A 19825-nucleotide genomic window follows, 5' to 3' on the forward strand; every position below is an offset into this window, starting at 1 on the left:
ATTCAGACAAGGAATCCCTGGGTGACTTCACACCTCCTGCCTCACCTAAACGACCATATCTTCGCAGCGCCTGGGACAGAGGCCCGCCCCATTTTGATTGGAAAGATACTTCCGGCAGCTCCAATTCTGACACCGATGCTCCGGATGACAATGATGATGGTGAGTGGCAATTTCCCAGACGGTCAAAACGCTCCAATAAAGGGGTGCCACCCAAAAGATTGGACATTGGCTGTGTTGCCTCGGTCAACAGCGTTACCATGGCCCCTAAAACGTACTCAGATGTCCTCCAACTTCCCGAGGAAGAACAGCGCAGGTGGAGGGTGGCAATGGAGCGGGAAATGGACAGTCTCAAAAAATTGAAAGTCTTCATCCCCATGGAAGTCCCCAAAAAGAGGAAAGCAATTGGCACCCGTTGGGTCTACAAGGTCAAGCCAATGCCCAACAACAAACTCCTCTATAAGGCCCGGCTGGTAGCACAAGGCTACGCACAGCGCTACTTGCAGGACTTTGATGAAACATACTCCCCCACCGTGAGAGCGGAAAGTGTGAGGGCTGCTTTGGTCACCGCAGCAGCACATGGGGAACACATTTTTCAATTTGATGTGCAAACTGCTTATTTACACGCACATCTAAAACAAGAAATTTACGTCAGAGGTGCCCCCGGATTTCAACGGCAGGAAGGCCACACCTGGCTTCTGAAGAAAAGTTTGTACGGCCTCAAACAATCAGGCAGACTGTGGTACAAATGCCTGACTAAAACTCTCAAATCACTGGGTTTCCATCCATCTCCAGCTGATAAATGTACCTTCACAAGGGATACCAAAGGGGGGCTGGAGAAAGTCCTAGTGTATGTCGATGATCTTTTATATATAGGGCCTGACAAGGGGGGAAGTATTATATTTGCCAGGACCCTACAAAAAAAGTTCACTCTAAAGTCTTTAGGATATGTGGACAAGTACCTAGGCGTACAAATCATCACTACACCAAAAGGTTTTGCTCTCTCACAAAAGGAAAAGATAGAGGAACTCTTGGTGAAATGTAAAATGGAAGATAGCAAGCCAACGGCTATCCCAATGCAGACCGACTATTATGGATTGGCACACAAGGATAGCCCAGAGTTCCAAAATAATACTCTATTTAGGTCAGTGATTGGCTCATTACTATATATAAGTAACTGGAGCCGTCCAGATATTGCCCTGGCCGTAAACCTGCTATCTAGACAAGTGGAACATCCTACCCAGTTCCACTGGTTAGCCATTAAAAAGCTATTAAGGTATCTCAAGACCACAGCAGATTACGTGCTTCGCTTGGAACCTGAGAATAGAGACAAGGCCCAATTAAAATGCTTCGCAGATGCGGACTGGGCCGGAGATACCAAGACACGTAGGAGTACTTCGGGCTTCTTGGTACTATTAAATGAGGCACCCATCCATTGGCATGTGGGGCAACAGAAATTTGTTTCGTGCTCCACCGCTGAGGCCGAATATGCATGCTTATCAGAGGCAGGGAACGATCTGATATGGTTTGATGCCTTAATTTCTAGCATCTGGACACCACCGACTTTGCCCATCCAAATTATAGAAGACAACACCGGGGCCATAGGCATTGCCAAAGCCTATGCGGTGGGAAAAAGGTCCAGACATATCGATATCCGCTATCAAAATGTTAGGCAACTAGTAGAGATGGGGTTTATATCTTTATCACATTGTCAGACCAAATATCAAACAGCTGATATTTTCACAAAACCTCTACCAGCAGATAGGCACAAAGATCTGTGTAAAAAGTTATGTCTCACAGGGTAAAATCTGTTGTGCATTGCATTTGTATGTTTGCATGCCATTGGCTCGCAAGGAGGGGAACTGTCAAATATTTGCAAGCCATTGGCACATATATCATACAGACACTAGTGGAGGCAGGAAGTGCCCCCACCCCTATGTGGAGAGGAGGGGCTTACACTGAGTATAAAACCCCCTCTAACCTTTCCACCTAGCTCTCTCTTTTACGTTTGTTCTCCGTGAGACATGATCTTTGATAGGGGTGGTCACACACGCTGTGTGCCCCCTACCCTAATGGATATTAAGACAGCCTTTGTATATAGTTAATATGTTTTGTTATATGAATAAATACATTTATCATATTTATTCATGCATCTGCCTTTGGACTCTTCTATGCTCCTGGGTGTTTTCTACGATCCCAATTTCCACAGTTTCACATTAGCTGGATCCAAAACCTTAACCGACATTTCCTCTGTAATGCTAAATCTCTTCCCCGTTTCAGTTAACTTGCTTTCCCCATTTAGTTCACTTTCCCAGTCAGCCATCCCATGCACTGCAACACTCTCCCTGGGGGCTCTCCCGATCAGCGGGCTGACTTCGCCACTAGAAAAGACTCGAGTTGGTAAAATTTGATAAAAAGCCAAGAATCCTCTCATTCGCATGAGCAGGCTAGGAAAGAGCTGTTGTTTGAATTTAAAAAGAATTCTGGAATAATTATCACATTGTGGAAGACATTCATATGCTGCCAAATCTATTGCCCCCTTGTCACTCCGAGTAAGCTGTGACAAAGAGGTCATTATCTGTCTTTTTGAAGTCCATCTACCCGCATTTATCTCAGAATTATATATGTTCAATACAATCTGCTCCTTCAACAATCACCTGTTTCCCCCCCCCCCTCCTGTGCCGCAGGATTTCAGGCCCAACCAGCTCACCATCTGTACACCGCCCTGAGTCCTTCGGGAGAAGGGCGGTATAGAAATAAAATTATTATTATTATTATTATTATTATTATTATTATTATTATTATTATTATTATTATTATTATTATTATTATTATTTTCCCCCACGATTACGATTACAGTCAACTTGCTGTCTGCTTACTCCTTCCCTCGGTTGCACCATTGATGGTATCTGGCCAGGTCGTTCTGTCTGGCAAGCAGTTGAAATTACCTGTGGCTTTTCCATCTGTACCACAGCAATAAAATTGATCACGGAGTCCAACTTTAAACGCACCTCTGCAAACTGGTCAAAAATGGCCAAAACTGTCTGAGAAGTGAGCAAACTGTGCCAGCTGATAAAATCCTTTATACTATCACTTAGCTGGTTTTCAAGCCCTGAAGCTAATTCCCTGTGGTTGTAAAACTCCGACTCTAGGCCCTTATCCCGGCATGGAGCTGGCTCACTTAAAGTTGCTGAGTCATTTGTCATCTGATTACACGGAGGGGTTAGCGAGCCTCTTGACTGGCTTCTTAACTTCCTCTCTTCGGCCTGTGCCTGCAGATCCCATTCCAGGGAAGAATCCCCAAACAATGCCAATGCCTCGCAGCTATCCGGCAGGGGAAGGGGGGAGGATGCACGACTTACTATTGATGGTATAGGTTGACAAAATCCATCAATTTTCTGTTGTTTTTGTGGTTTGGTTCCACCTTCCTTACTATTTGGTGAGCACTGAGCCGTCTTTCTTTTCTTCTCCTTGGGAGAGGCCATCTTCCAGTCATCCCCCGAGTGTTTTAATAGTTCAGAAGCTATACACAAGCAAAAGTCAGAATTAAATTGCACTGAGACCACAAGAAAAAGCAGCACCGTGGAGCCTCTGATCCATTTCCCCTTGGCAGAACCTTTTATTCACAATGCCTTCCGGCTCTCGAGCGTGAATGAATATAACACATTCCATTTCACTGAAAGTAAATATGTGATGAAATGTTTAAAATATCCTTTTTCTCCCCCTCCCCTCAATATTTTCTAGGACCACTTTTCTGAGCCTTGCTCTCCAGCCAATAGTGATTACAGGGACACTGGCATGGTTCTTGTGAACCCTTTCTGTCAAGAAACACTCTTTGTAGGACACAAACAAGTGTCTGAAATATGAACCTTGCTCCAGTTCTTGAAGTTTCATCTTTATGGTCTCCAAATTACAAGTATATATGTATATTATAATCTTTGTGTAATATAATATCTTTGTGTAACCCAGAATTAAAAGAAACTTTTTCAGTCCCCTCCTCTTTTTTATAAGTGTGATTAAAAATTTACAGACCAAACTTCAACTTTATAAAATAAAAACCATTTCTAAGCAAAAAAACAAAACAAAAGACCCAAATGATTCAGATTCTTTTTTTTTTCACTCTACATCCCAGTTTCTGGGTTTAGGCAAGCTATCGGACTAGGCACACATATGTTTATTCTCCATATTGCTATCTAGAAATATGGTTACAGTAAAAACACCTATTTCTATAGAATTTGCCAGCACAAATGAATGAGGGTTTTACAGTAAATAGGACAGAAAGACATTGATGTGACAGAAATTGAGAAATAATTCATATAATGGAGGACTTTGTGCCTGTGGTAAAAAAAGATTAACACATACTTAAGAGTGCATGTGTGGGGAGGATTTGAACATTACACCTTTCCACTAAAGATATATAGGATTAAGCTTTATTGAGATATTACAGGGAGGTTATGGTGGTGTGTTAGATGCTTTCTATCTTGACTCTATTGCTCTTTCTAAAATTTCTCTGAATATTCAAAGATGACATACAGACATGAGACCCAAAGTAGATTTCAGAATAAGATCACCTTCTTGCCTTTATAATTTAACTAACAGATGTTCATAGGAGCAGGTGGTTTAATAATTGCCTCTTCAAGCCTGCTTACTTCATGAGGGCTCTCTCATAAAATAGACCTGATGTTGTTGTTGATGTTGCAACTCCTAGCATTTCTCATCTTTGGTATTATGGTTGGTTGCAGTGTCAGCCAGATGATTAGACTGGATTTGACACGTTTATCCACCTATCAAGTCCTTCACAAGGGCCTAGGATAGGTAGTTGTTGTTGTTTGCTATATTAAAGATAATGTTGTAGGACCCTGGTGGCGAACCTATGGCACGCATGCCAGAGGTGGCACGCAGAGCCCTCTCTGTGGGCATGCGCGCTGTCGCCCCCACCCAGCTCCGTTGCATTTCTCCGTCATGTTTCTCGCCGTCGTTTGCAGGGAAACAAAAGTTTGAGGGACTTAAAAAAAATGCATGGAATAGCATTCTGCCTTCATTGCGGTACATTTGCTGTTGCTGCCCCCATGGCTTGCCCCCTACTCACACAGAGCCTTGTGCAGCACAGTGAAATGTAGCACGGAGGGAAGGGCGTGACCAGCGTCGCGGCGATACGATGGACTCCTTGGGTGCGCCCAAGGGGTCGTCGATATCCCTGCTGTCTGAGGGTCCTCGGTGACCTAAGACATCCTGTAGGGACGACAAACAAGAGGAGCATGTACCGGTCAACACAGGGAGATCGCAATCTCCCTGGAAAGACTGGAAGAAGCTCCTCGAATCGGATAGTGTGGAAAGCGACCCAGAAGTTGCTAAAAAGCTGGAACGGCCGCAACAAAAGAAGTAAAGAGACAGCCTGTGACATCGAGGTGAGGACCTTTTTTTTTACTACCTATTCAGAGCTATTCCTGATCCATCTGAATGATTGGGGTGGAAAAGATTGGCTGAGCGAGGAGTGAGAGCGGGTGTGTATCCACACTCAAATCCAGTAATTTGGCTGCGAGGAAAGCGGATGACAGCCTAGCAGAAGTTCACCAGACTTTTTTTTTTATTATTATTTGATTTATATGCCGCCCTTCTCCGGAGACTCAGGGCGGCTTACAATGTGCTCAGCAATAGCCTTCATCCTTTTTGTATATTTTTACAAAGTCAGCTTATTGCCCCCACAACTGAGTCCTCAATTTACCTACCTTAGAAAGGATGGAAGGCTGAGTCAACCTTGAGCCTTGGCGAGATTCGAACCTGCAGTAATTGCAGGCAGCTGGTCTTAATAACCAGCTTAATAACAGGGTGCCTTAGACCACTGTACTACCAAGGCTTTGATTGAAGGAAAAAAAAAGACTTGGAGATTTTAAATTGGCTAAAAAAAAAAAAGAAATTGGATGCTAAGACTTGATTGAATTGAATGAACGATACTTTGTTTATGAATGGGATACAAGAGAAAGTGATTGGTAAAGGAACTTTGTAACAACTTTAAAGAAACGAAAGTACTGACTCAATACTAAGTTAACCTGCAGTGCCATCTAGTGGAAGAAGGAAAAAAAAGACATATTTTGAAAGAATTGTGAGAATTGACCTTGACATTTTGAATAGAAGATAATAGAACAGCTGTGAAGAGTGAAGGTTAGACTTAAACTTGCCTTTGAACTCCCTTTTCCTTTTTCTGATCTTTTGGATTTTAATTTTTTATTGTCTCTTTTTTTGGATTGACTAGTTTATGTTTTTGTATTGAGAATTGTTGGTGGAAAAAGACTTTAGATTTATTCCTTCTTTTTTTTCCCTTTTCTTTGCATAGTCAGAGGTTTGTTTGTTTTTTTACTGGATTTAATGGAATTGGATTTTAAAATATCTTTTACCCTGGATTAAGACCTGAAGAGTCAAAAGAAACCTTTTTTAATTTATTTTATTTCTTGCCTGTTTTTTTTCTTTTTTTCCCAAACCCACTTTCCCTTGGATTTTTATGTTGATAAGAGGAGTTCCTGAATTTTTGGAGGGTGGGGGTTGTTGGAAAAATTGGTTTTTCTTTTCCTTTTTTCCCCCTCACTTTTTCCCCCTTTTTTATTCTCTCTTTTACTCTATTCTATTTTACCTAATTCAACTATTGGTTGTGTTAGGATATGGTGTAAGCCTAACAGGTTGTCCAGGCAATATATGGACAATATATGTGTTCTATGACTTTAACATGAATATGTATTCTATGACTTTATTAAGTAATGCTGAGTCATTGTAATGCTGAGTCATTGTATCCTGATTGGATAAGCTCTGTTGTAACTGTATTTAAGAAGGGAGCTGTAATGTAGTCATTGATGATATGCTACCATCGTGTGTGTATCATCGTAGGTGGATATGCTACCATCGTGATCTGTTACCAGCGTGAATGTGCTGCTGTTTATTATCTACTGCTGTTTTGTATGGTAAGAAGACTTTTGTATCACTGGACTGATTTGACTGGCAAAAGACTTGGATTGTTTAAAGACTATGAGCTTGTTTCTCACTACAAAGTAAAAACCTTGATAAACCAGTTTGTATGTATTTTATTCACCGCTCTCAGCACCGTTTCCCTGTGCTCCATGCTCTGCTGGTTGGTTAACACAACAATATCCTTAACATTGGTTATGGGCCCAGAACCAACCAGAACTAACTAGGATTGCTCAGAGCTAAAATAGAGCTATACAGTGAACTGAGAGTTAATGTGAATAATACAGAAAACTGTGTTTGTGATATATAATCCAAGTGAAGATGGCACAAGAACAAGTATCAAATATTTCCATGATAACCCGGTTGGATGGAACAAACTATGTATCCTGGTCTACCAAGTGTAATCTACTTTTGCGTAGAGAAGGACTGTGGGACGTAGTAAATAATCCACCGGATGTAACAGCATGGGATCCTGATGACGATGAAGATGCGAAGAAATTGGCCAAGTTTAACAGAGACAATGAACGAGCTCTTTGCATAATTGGACTGACACTGAATGACCAGCAGCTTGTCCATATTTGTGGCGAGGAATCTGCTGCTAGGTGTTGGACCAAGTTGAAGAGACTATATGTTCGTGACAGTGTGGGTGCTCATATATATCTCACATGGAAATTGTTCAAACAACATCTTCTTAAAGGAGGAGATATGATGGATCATTTGGAATCCATGACTAGAATTTTCCAGGAGCTGCATGAAAAGGAACTTGTTTTCTTGGAACTACAACAAGTATATAAAATCCTTTCTTCTTTGGATGATAGTTATGATGACTATGTTTCTTCACTGGAGGTTTTGACCAGAGATGAACTCACATTGCCTGGCATAACCGGTAGATTATTAGAAGAGTCCAGAAGAAGACAAGAAAGGGATCAATTGAGAGTAAAACAACCAAAAGAAGAAAAAATGTATTCAACTGCTTATTTTGTAAAACGATGTTTTGCTTGTGGGGCTAAAGGGCATATAGCTAAGTATTGTAAGAATAAGAAAATGTCTGTTGGGGACAATAATAGACCCAAGAAGGGTTGTAATTTAGCTATATCCAGTTCAACTACTAAAGTTAACCAGGATTGGTGGGTTGTTGATAGTGGTGCTTCTCAATCTATTACTAGGAATAGAAAATTTTTTGTTGAATTGAGGAAGAGTAACCAACATGTTAAATTAGCCAATGGTTGGAAGGTTAAGGTAGCTGGAGAGGGTGTTGCACGTTGGTCATTTAGTAATGAACCGTTGTCAATGTTATACATTCCTGGGTTAAAATATAATTTGCTATCTGTTAAATCTTTATTGCAAGTTGGGTTTACAGTAACATTTAAAAATGATAAGTGTATAATTGAGAAAGATGGCAATGTTGTTACTGCAATATTAGAAAATGATTTATTCATTTTACGTGAGAACCCAGCATTAGTGGCTAATTCTAAGTCAGTTTATAGGAATGATAAACCACATGATGAATGTATTCATCTGTTGCATCGGAGATTAGGGCATATAAATTTCAGGATGTTAAAGAAAACAGTTCAGTTATCTGAAGGGATAAAACTACAATCATGTAGTAAGTATTTGAATTGTAACGCCTGTAGTCAGCAGAAAAGCAGGGTAACCCCAGCAAATTGTATCAATGGTTTTAAACCCAAAAAGCCATTAGAGGTAGTGTTTGTAGATTTGATTGGACCCACAAAACCCAGTATAGGAGGAGCCTGCTATATCCTAAGCATAGTAGACCATTACTCTAGATACGGATTCTGTTATCTAATGAAAATGAAATGTGAAACATTCCAGCATATAAATAACTGGCTGCGATTTGTAGAAAGGAAACAGAAGTTTAAAGTAATGTGCTTAGTAACTGATAATTAGAGTAACTGAGAGAAGAGAGAGCATGCGCAAGATGGCGGTCGTGTGGTGAGGTGCTGCGGCTGGATGGAGGACTTTCCGGAGCTCAAGGGGGTACTGCAGGGGAGCTCGACCTTCAGCGACCCCTGATTGTGTCGGATGGTTTCGGGGTGAGGGTTTTGCAATCTTCCTCGCCCCTGAACGCCCCCGGAGTCGGAGATGGCGAGGGAGAGTGTAGCCGTGCCGCTCCGACTCCGCCAAAGCCACCGAGAGCCGAGTGGAGAGTGGCGGCGCTGCTGGGGAGGAGAAGGGAGAGCGGAGAGCGGAGATATGGAGATGTGGCTTGCTGGCGGCGGCGGGTTCAGTCAGCAGAGCTCGGGGCGAGGGTTTTTGAGATCTCCCTCACCCCTAGACATGCCTGGAGGCACTGGCGGAGAAGTTGGCCGCGCTGCTCCGCCGCCGCTGAAAGTGGTGCTATGGTGGTTTGTTCGACAGCAGTCGTTGGCAGCGATAGCGGCAAAGGTGAAGGGGGAAGTATGGCTGCGGGGCAGCGAGTGGTGGCAGCCCGTTGAAACTTCATCTACCCCACTCAGGAACTTCCTCAGCGGCCCCCTGGAATCCGGGAATGGTGGCGTGGATATCAGCGGGGGTGGTGAAGCCGGCCCTAACATTAAACTGGGCCATGGCACACCCCACGGAAGTACTGGAGCTGTTTTCAGGCCCTATTGCCGGAGAAGGGGGCTTGCTGGAGGGTGAAAACTGAGAGGAGCATAAACGGGTCTAGGACTGGAGAAGAGAGACCCCCTCCCAGGATATCTTGGCGGCTGTAGAGGACCTGGAGGCCCCCTGTGACATCCAATGGAGGCTGGGGTTCGGATTTGTTATCCCGGAAGAACTGAGGAAAGTAGGGCTGGGGGGCGACGGAGGAGTTTTCCGTCGCATAGATACCAGCCCTTTTTCTCCTCCCCCTCCTGGGTACTGTGTCCGCCTAAATGGGCTTATTATTTGCCCTGATTGAGGGAATTTTCTCTCTTCCCCCCCCCTTTTCTTCCCCTCTTCCTTCTTCCCCTTCCCTTCTTTCCCTTTTTCATCGGGACTTACTCGAATGTGACCTTGAGTACAAGACTTTGCCAAGGATTTTCCATCTTTGCCCCTGGCGTGACTCATTGACTGATTGATAGACTGATAAATCTTTCCTCCGACCATGGTCAGCCAAACTGATGCTACTGTTGAGGGGTCCTCTATTACATCATGACTCTTGTCTGTGGGAGAAGTTTTTCAATCTACAGCCCCTGGGGGTTCCGCCATGAGAGGGCGGACCAGAGGGCACCCCCATTGGAGGAGATAATCAGGACCCTCCTGCTGTTGTGGGAGGACAGTAGAGATACCAACAGCACATCGATGAACAAATGGCTGTGTTACATCTTTTGTGAAGTCCCCTGTCTGAGCTCCGGGCCTCCATCACTGCATTTTGAAGATGTATACGACTGCAGATCTTCTTGCGCTGCGAGATTCCCCCTTCTCGCAGATGTGGCCCTCCTCACTATCGAGGGCCCACCTCAAGGACGGGTTTTGGGACCCAGAGAGGTGGCATGTGAAAACTAGGGGATTGAGGGGTTTTTTATCAAAATTTTTAGTCAAATTTTTAAGGGGTCCCAGGGAGGGGGAGGGTCAGATTGGAATTCGGGCTGTGGGTATGGGGGATAACCCACAAGGGGGAGGGTTGGGTCTGGCAGTGAAGCGCGGCGTGGGGGATGGGGGACCCGGGGTCGAGGGGGGGGTTAGAGTTTGTCCGGATGGTTTTTTGAACATCAATACTGTAGGTGGGAGGGGTAGATATGGCAGGAGCAGGGGGCCATATCATGTTAGGGGAGTGTGCACTCGCTGTCTACGAGCGGTGGCGTGCTCCGGCCCCCAAGGCTCTACTCGCTCCTCAGGTTGCATAGACCCTCAGGACCCAGGCCTTCGGCTGATGCTGTGCAATGCCAAGTCCGTAGTAAATAAAGCCCCCCTCATTTGTGATCTTGTTCAGGAGGGGGGTGCGGACCTGGCAGGTGTTATGGAGACCTGGTTGGGCCAGGAGGGGGGGTTCCCCTCGTTGAAATGTGCCCGCCAGGCTTCCAAGCATTCCATCAGCCGAGGTCACAGGGGAGGGGCGGGGGGGGTAGCAATTATCATTAAAGGTCTGAGACCGAGGGAGGCCACTGTTCCTCAGACGGCCGGCTGTGAATCCCTTTTTGTGAAATGGGGTCATGGGGTTCAGATGGGTTTGCTGATCACGTACCTGGCTCCCTGCCACGTGGCAACAGCCCTGCCCGAGCTACTCAACGTCATCGCCGCGGTGGCGGTTGATACCCCTAGGCTTATGGTCATGGGGGATTTCAACCTGCCGTCCGTGGGTGAGACGTCGGAGATGGCTCGGGAGTTCATGGCTTCCATGACAGCTATGGACCTGACCCAGTTAATTCATGGCCCTACCCACACAGGGGGAAACACGCTGGATCTAGTTTTTGTCTCTGGACTGTGGTTGAGTGATCTTGAGATAGGGGATATAGTTACTGAACCCTTGTCATGGTCAGATCACTCTCTCCTTTGTCTCGACTTTCGAACCGCTGCACCCCGCCGCAGGGAGGCGGAGCCGGTAAGATGGTTCCGCCCCAGGCGCCTGATGGAACCTGACAGATTCCAGACGGAGCTTGGGCCATTTCCTGAGGCTCTGGCACACGCCTCGACTGGAGACCTGGTGGCCGCCTGGGATAGGGCGGCTGCTGGAGCTCTGGATCGGGTCGTGCCTTTGCGGCCTCTGACCTGGCGCCGATCTCAATTGGCTCCTTGGTTTACCGAGGAGCTGAAGGAGTTGAAGCGCCGGAAAAGATGCCTAGAGAGTAGTTGGAGGGCCAGTCTTTCTGAATCTGACCGGACACTAGTAAGATCCCACATTAGGAATTATCTAGTGGCGATAAAAGCAGCGAAATGTAGCTATTTTGCTGCTCTTATTGCGTCATCAGATAACCGCCCGGCCGCCCTCTTTAGGGTGACCCGCTCCCTGCTCCACCAGGAAGCGCGGGAAGACCCCTTGGAGGGTAGAGCCAAGGATTTTGTTCAGTATCTGTATGACAAAATCACTCAGATTCGGGAAGATTTGGACTCCGGCTGGGTAGTCTCAGGGGGAGAGACAGGGGCAGGTCTTGAGAATGTTATCTGGGATGAGTTTGATCCTGTGACCCCTGAGAACGTGGACAGGATTCTGGGTAGACTGAACGCGACCACTTGTTTATTGGACCCGTGTCCTTCCTGGTTAGTACTGGCTTCCCGGGAAGTGACATGAGGCTGGCTCCAGGGGATTATAAATGCTTCGCTGGGTGAGGGTGACTTCCCTGCCACCTTGAAAGAGGCGGTGGTGAGGCCTCTCCTCAAGAAGCCTTCCCTGGACCCGGCAATGTTGGCAAATTATCGTCCGGTCTCCAACCTTCGCTTCGTGGTGAAGGTTGTTGAGAGTGTGGTCGCGCAACAGCTCCCCCACCACCTGGATGAAACAACGTATCTAGATCCGTTCCAGTTGGGCTTCAGGCCCGGGTACAGCACGGAAACGGCATTGGTCGCGTTGGTAGATGATCTCTGGAGGGCTCGGGACAGGGGATGCTCCTCTGTCCTGGTTCTGTTAGATCTCTCAGCAGCTTTTGATACCATCGACCATGGTATCATGCTGCACCGGCTGGAAGAGTTAGGGGTGGGAGGCACTGTGTTGTGGTGGTTCTCCTCCTTTCTCTCCAACCGGTCGCAGTCTGTGTTGACAGGGGGACAGAGGTCAACCCCGAGGCCCCTCATATGCAGGGTGCCACAAGGGTCGGTCCTCTCGCCCCTCCTCTTCAACATTTATGTGAAGCCGCTGGGCGAGATCATCCGTGGTTTTGGGGTGAAGTACCACCAGTACGCTGATGACACCCAGCTGTACATCTCCACCCCAGACCACCCCAACGATGCCCTTGAAGTGATGTCCCGGTGCCTGGAGGCCGTGCGGATCTGGATGGGGAGGAATAGGCTCAGGCTCAACCTATCCAAGACCGAGTGGCTGTGGTTTCCGACGTACCGATATAGTCAGTTGGTGCCATCACTGACTATTGGGGGCGAATCATTGGCCCCCACGGAGAGGGCTCGCAACTTGGGCGTCCTCCTGGATTCACGGCTGTCTTTAAAAGAGCACTTGACGGCCGTGACCGGGAGGATTTTTCATCAGGTTCGCCTGATCTGCCAGTTGCGTCCCTTTCTGGATCGGGACTCGTTACGCACGGTCACTCATGCCCTTGTCACCTCCCGCCTGGACTATTGCAACGCTCTCTACATGGGGCTCCCCTTGAGGAGCACCCGGAGGCTCCAACTGGCACAGAGTGCGGCCGCGTGGGTGGTAATGGGAACGACATGGCGTTCCCATGTAACACCTCTCCTGCGCGAGCTGCACTGGCTCCCGGTGGTCTTCCGGGTGCGCTTCAAAGTTTTGGTTACCACCTTTAAAGCGCTCCATGGTTTAGGACCTGGGTACTTGCGGGACTACCTACTACCACCAATAGCCTCCCACCGGCCAGTACGCTCCCATAGAGAGGGGCTCCTCTGGGTGCCATCGGCCAAACAATGCTGACTGGCGGCCCCCAGGGGGAGAGCCTTCTCTTTGGGGGCACCTACTATCTGGAACGAGCTCCCCCCAGAGATACGGAGGATCCCGGATCTGCACACCTTCCGCCGCGCTTTAAAGACCTTATTCCGGTTGGCCTCCGGCGAAGACGGTCTCTTCTTAAGGACCGCCAGCCCCGCCGTCTGTAGAGCCGCTTCAACATCGAGAAGCGGCTTGAAAACTCCGAAATCCTCAGGATTGCAGGAGGAGAGTAGGCAAGGCACAGGTTGAGCCCCTGTGAGCCCCCAGAGAATCGCTGCTGGGGAGGAAACAGGCGCGGCTCCCTTTCAACTTGCCAGACTCCGGACGGCGTGGGACGATTCTGCTTCCTGCAGAACAAGCCGGCTGCTGCAAACGTCTAAATTGAATGAAACCAACCTTAACAAACAGCGGAAATATCAACTTGAACCCTCAAACTTGGAAATCGCAAGTATTAATGCTTTGGTGACTTTTTAACTTAAGAGAAAGTACAAACGAGTGAAAGTGATTTGAAAAAAAATGGCGCCCAGCAGCAGAGTTAACGAGCTATCGAGAGTGATCTTGTGAAGCTACTTTGATCTGTTACAAAGTTGCTCTGCCTGTAATAAAGAGGAACAGGAGAAGAGGAAAAAACTCTTTCTTTAAAATCTGAGCCTGCTTCAGTCTAGTTTCTATTTGATTAAACCTGGGGGACTTTTTCAGAAGTCTTTGTGGAGGTGGAAAAGGAAAAAGGATTTCCCTTTTCAGAAAATCTAACTTACGTGGCAGGATGGCTTCAAAGAAGCAGGAAGGAAAGGTAGCAGGGGGGGATCCCCCACACACAAACATGAACTGCAGCCTCCTCCCACCCAACAGACTCAGAAAAAAGATTTTGATTTTGAAAATTTAAAAGAATTTATTTCTCAGGCTTTGGATGATAAATTTCAAAAATCTCAACAGGAAATAGATGATAAACTTCAAAAATCTCAACAGGAAATTATGCAGGAAATTAATGAAATCAAAGATATGGTGAAACAGGACTATAGCAAGGTGACTAAAAAAATATTGGATGTGACGTCTGGCCTCGCAGAATTTATTATTAAAGTGGACTCCAAAGTGGAAGAATTCAAATCAGAAGTCAATGTTAAGATTAAGGACAATGATTATAAAATTTCTGATGTTGATGATAAAATGCAGAGAGTTGAAAATGAAATTGTAATGATGCAATTCAGGGCCATGGAATTCGCTATAAGGCTCAGAGGAATCAGAGAGGATGACAGACAGGATTTGAGACAGATTTGTGCTGATGCTTTGGCTGTGTTATTAAAAATTAACCCTGAAGTGGTTTTTTATAAAATAGATAAAATTTACAGAGTGAATTCCTGGGTGGCCAGACAAAGACAACTGCCTAGAGATGTGGTGATATATTTTACAGACAGAGCAATAAGAAATGATATCCTGCAAAAATCTTTTCTCTCCTCTGTGCAAGTGGGGGGGGGGGCTCAAATTGGAGTTTATAAAGAATTGCCACCCAAAATGTTGAAAGCTAGAAAAGATTTTGGCTTTCTAGTAAATGAATTGAAAAAACAAGAGATACCATTCCGGTGGGATGCCCCAACTGGTATAATTTTAAAATACAATGGAGAAAGACATCGCTTGAACACTGTTGAGAAGGCGGAGCATTTTTACTCTACTATTCTTAAAGAAAGAACGCCATCTCCACGTACGTCTACAGTGCTGGAGATTAAGGAGAGTGATAAGAAGCAACTCCAGCAAGAGTTGCAAGAACAGTCTAAGCAGGTGGAGCCAGAGGAAATGCAGGGTGCTGTAGGAGGCTTTCTGGAGGAGCACCTGATAGAATCTTCTCCAATCTTGGACCCGGCTCGGATGGTTGAAGTCAAAGACCAGCGTATAATTCGTGCAAAATCTAAGCAACTTAAAGAAAAGCAGCAACAGGAAAAACAATACAAAAAGGGAGCTAAGAGTACTACACAAGAGTCTGAAGCCATGGGGGGAGCAAAACCGAAGATTTCGGAAGGTCTTCGGCTATTCTGCTCGTCGCTTCAAAAAGATAAAGATGACAATTAAGTGCTTATCTTGGAATGTGAATGGGTTGAATTCATTACAGAAAAGGAAGAAGTTATTTGCATATTTGAGACAATTTAATAATGATATAATTTGTTTACAAGAAACTCATATTAGAACCCAAGATCAAAAACACCTGATAAATTCTAAATTAGGAACACATTTCATAGCTTCAACTTTGCAAAAAAAGAATGGTGTGGTTATTTATGTAAACAAAAGATTGACAGCTAAAATTATAGAAGCAGATGAAGATGGTAGGTTCATAGCAATTGAATTGCTTACAGTAAATGGCCAAATTCTTTTGATTGGAATTTATGCTCCCAACCAACAACAGGATCATTTCTATAAAATGCTACACACCAAAATACTGCAATGGGACTATAGATCTATTTTAATTATGGGAGATTGGAATGGCGTAATTGATTCTAAATTAGATAAAAAGAGTTTGGCGAAATCCAGGATTAGACTACCACAGACTTTTTTTGATATGAAAGAAGATTTGGAATTAAAAGATATTTGGAGAATACATAACCCGAAAGAATTGGACTATACTTTTTTTCCGATAGACATAGATCCTTCTCTAGGATTGATTTTATTTTGTTGTCAGATGATCTACTTGTTAAGACAAAAAGAACAAAGATCTTTCCAAGAACTTTGACCGACCATAGCCCAGTATGGATAGAAATTGAGATGGGTAAAATTGAGAGACGATCATGGAGATTAAATGAAAACTTGTTCAGATATGAAAAAAATATAATAGAACTTAAGAAGCAGTTGAAAGAATTTTTTGAAATGAACTTGAATAAGGGTACCCCAGTTGAAATTGTGTGGGATGCGAGCAAAACCTATATGAGAGGGGTACTCATTTATATGAATTCTAAACATAGACTGAATCGACAAAAGAAAAGATCTGAATTGGAAACAGAAATAAAGAATAAAGAACAGCTACTTATTAAAAACCCAACAGATGAAAGAACACGTGGTGTTATAAAACTTTTGAAAGATCAATTTCAAATGCTTATGGTGGAACAAGTTGCAACAAACCTACAATATGCGAGGCACAATACATTTTGTAACGCCAATAAACCGGGCAGATGGTTGGCCTATACATTAAGGAAGAAGCAGAGTATACGGACTATTGATAGTATTGATATTGGAGGGAAAGAAATCTTTCAACAAAAATTAATTAAAGAAGCTTTTGTGGATTATTATACTAAACTATATGCTAAAGATGATATGCAGAATGGACTTATAGAAAAATACTTAGATAATAAAAGAGTTACAAAAATTACTAATCAACAAAAGGAAAGAATGAATTATCCTATAACAGAGGAGGAGATAATAATAGCAATTAAACAATTAAAAACAGCCAAAGCTCCTGGAACGGATGGTTTGACTGCAGTGTATTATAAAACTTTGCAAGCAGAAATGGTGGAACAACTTAGAGATTTATTTTGCAATATTCAACAAGGGGGTAAAATACCCCCATCATGGACAACAGCTTATATTTCTTTGATACCAAAAGAGCAAGTAGGTCCTAAAAAACCGGAGAATTATCGACCAATATCTCTTCTGAATACTGATTATAAAATTTATGCAAAAGTACTAGCCAACAGGTTGATGCCAGTAATCCAAGAGGTGATTCATGATGACCAAGTGGGATTTATCGAGGGCAGATACATGAAAGACAATGTAAGGCAAGTAATAGACTTATTGGAATATCATGAGAGGAATAAACAGGTACCTGCAGTGCTGGTCTTTTTGGATGCGGAAAAGGCCTTTGATAGAGTGGATTGGAATTTTCTATTAAAGACTTTAAAAAAGATGGACTTTGGGGACCAATTTATACAGGCGGTTTCAGCAATTTACCAAGAGCAAAAGGCACAGATTATTATTAATGGAAGCTTGACAACAGAGTTTAAAATTGAAAAAGGAACAAGACAGGGATGTCCGTTATCCCCATTGCTATTTATTTTAACACTAGAAGTCTTGCTAAATACAATTCGGGACTCTAATATCTTGAAAGGTATAATGATAAGGCAAGAGGACTACAGAATAAAGGCATTTGCAGATGACCTGGTTGTTACCCTAACACAGCCAATGGAATCAATAATCCAGATGAAAGACATTATACAAGACTATGGTAAAGTTTCAGGTTTTAGATTGAACCAGAAAAAAACTAAGATGATAGTTAAAAATATGACACAAGATCGTAAATACGAGCTTGAAAGGAGGGCAGGTTTTGAGATTGTACCAAAGGTAAAATATCTAGGAGTTCAGGTTGCAGAATCAAATATGAAATTGTTTCAAAATAATTATGAGGTGTTGTGGCGAGAGGTGCAGAAAGATATGGAGACTTGGAAAAAACTGCAACTGTCTTTACTCGGAAGAATAGCAGCAGTTAAGATGAACATTTTGCCAAGATTTCTTTTTTTGTTTCAAATGATTCCGGTGCTTAAAAGTGATAAACAACTGAAAGTGTGGCAAAGTGGAGTGAATAAGTTTGTTTGGAACGAGAAAAAACCGAGAGTGAAATTGAAAATTATGCAAGATGTTCCAGAAAGGGGAGGTCTTAAACTTCCAAACCTACAATTATATTATGAAGCAGCAGCTTTGACTCAAACAAGTGATTGGTTTGGAAGGAAAAAGACTGGAATATTGAATATAGAAAGTTTTGATCTTGAATTTGGATGGCATGCCTACTTATTTTATGAGAACAAAGTGGATAAAGTATTTAAAAGCCATATACTTAGAGACTCTTTGATGAGGGTTTGGAAGAAGCACCGACTCAAATGGGATTACAAAATACCGCTATGGTTGGATCTTGGTCATATTATGTGGAATACAAATATAATGTCACTCGGGGGGTTTTTATATAAAGAGGTTCTTTTTACAGATGTGGGCAGATGGCAGTTGAAGACATTAGAGACACTGTTGGACGAAGGGATTAATTTAACTTGGTTACAATACAATCAACTTCAATTGAGATGGAAAGAGGACCAAAAAACTGGTATTATGTTGCATGAGGAAGAATTGGTTAGACATATAAAAGAGAAAGGTCCAATGCATATTAAAAGGCTTTATAATGTTTTGTTAGAAAGGGATTCAGAAACTGAATTGGTTAAAGATTGTATGATCAAGTGGGCACAAAATTTTGAAGAACCAGTGATGTTGGAAACATGGGAAAAAAATTGGGTTCAGAATGTTAAATTTACACAGTCGCAGAATTTGAGGGAAAATTTCTATAAAATGTTTTATAGATGGCATTTAGACCCCAAAAAATTGTCGTGTATGTACCCTAATGTTCAGCCAAAATGTTGGAAATGTGATTGTTTAGATGCTACATATTATCATGTTTGGTGGACTTGTAAGAAAGTTAAGGTTTTTTGGATAAAAATTTGGTGGGTTATGCAGAATTCAATTTTCTCCACAACTGTTTTTATTGGGTATAGTTAAGGGTTTTACATTGGGTGAAACAAAGTTGATATTGTACATGATAACTGCAGCTAGATTATTGATAGGTAAATACAGGAAAAATGAAGCTTTGCCCACTATCGAGGAATGGACTTTGAAGATGGCCAGTTTTGCAGAGATGGTGAAGATTTCAGCATATTTAAAAGATTGTTCACAAGAGACTTATGAATGGGAATGGAAAAAGTGGATAGATTATGTTCAGAACAAATATCAAACCAGGAAGTATCAAATAGCTTTTATTTGAAAATGGTATATTAAGATAGAAATATTTTAATGTAATGAGGATGAAAAACTATAAGGGGGAGGGAGGGGTTCAAGTTTTATACAAAGGGTTTTTTTTTTCTTGATTTGAGTATATTGTATGGAAGTCCGGGGGGAGGGGAGGGTTAGGGAGGGCTAGGGAGGATGAGGTTGGGAAGTTCGGGTGGGTTGAGGCGGGGGGGAAAGGGGTGAAAATGTAATTGTAAAACTTTTGCAATAAAAAAAAAAAAAGACCTTATTATTTCACCAGGCGGGCCTGGCCTAATTTTCTCCCTCTTTTATAGAAGATTTTTAATTTTAAAATATGTTTTAGTATTTTATATATTCAATTTTAAAATTGGTTTTAAATAGTTTGGGGTTTTAAATTTGTCGGGGCCAAAATTATTTAATTTGATTTTATTCTACTTTTAAATTTTGTATGTATGTGTTTTATTGTTTGGCTGTGCACCGCCCTGAGTCCTTCGGGAGTAGGGCGGTATAGAAATCAAATAAAAGAAAGAAAGAAAGAAAGAAAGAAAGAAAGAAAGAAAGAAAGAAAGA

The sequence above is a fragment of the Pituophis catenifer genome, unplaced genomic scaffold, assembly GCF_029215685.1.
Source record: "Pituophis catenifer annectens isolate HBS135680 unplaced genomic scaffold, rPitCat1.0.hap2 SCAF_5, whole genome shotgun sequence".
NCBI lineage: Eukaryota > Metazoa > Chordata > Lepidosauria > Squamata > Colubridae > Pituophis > Pituophis catenifer.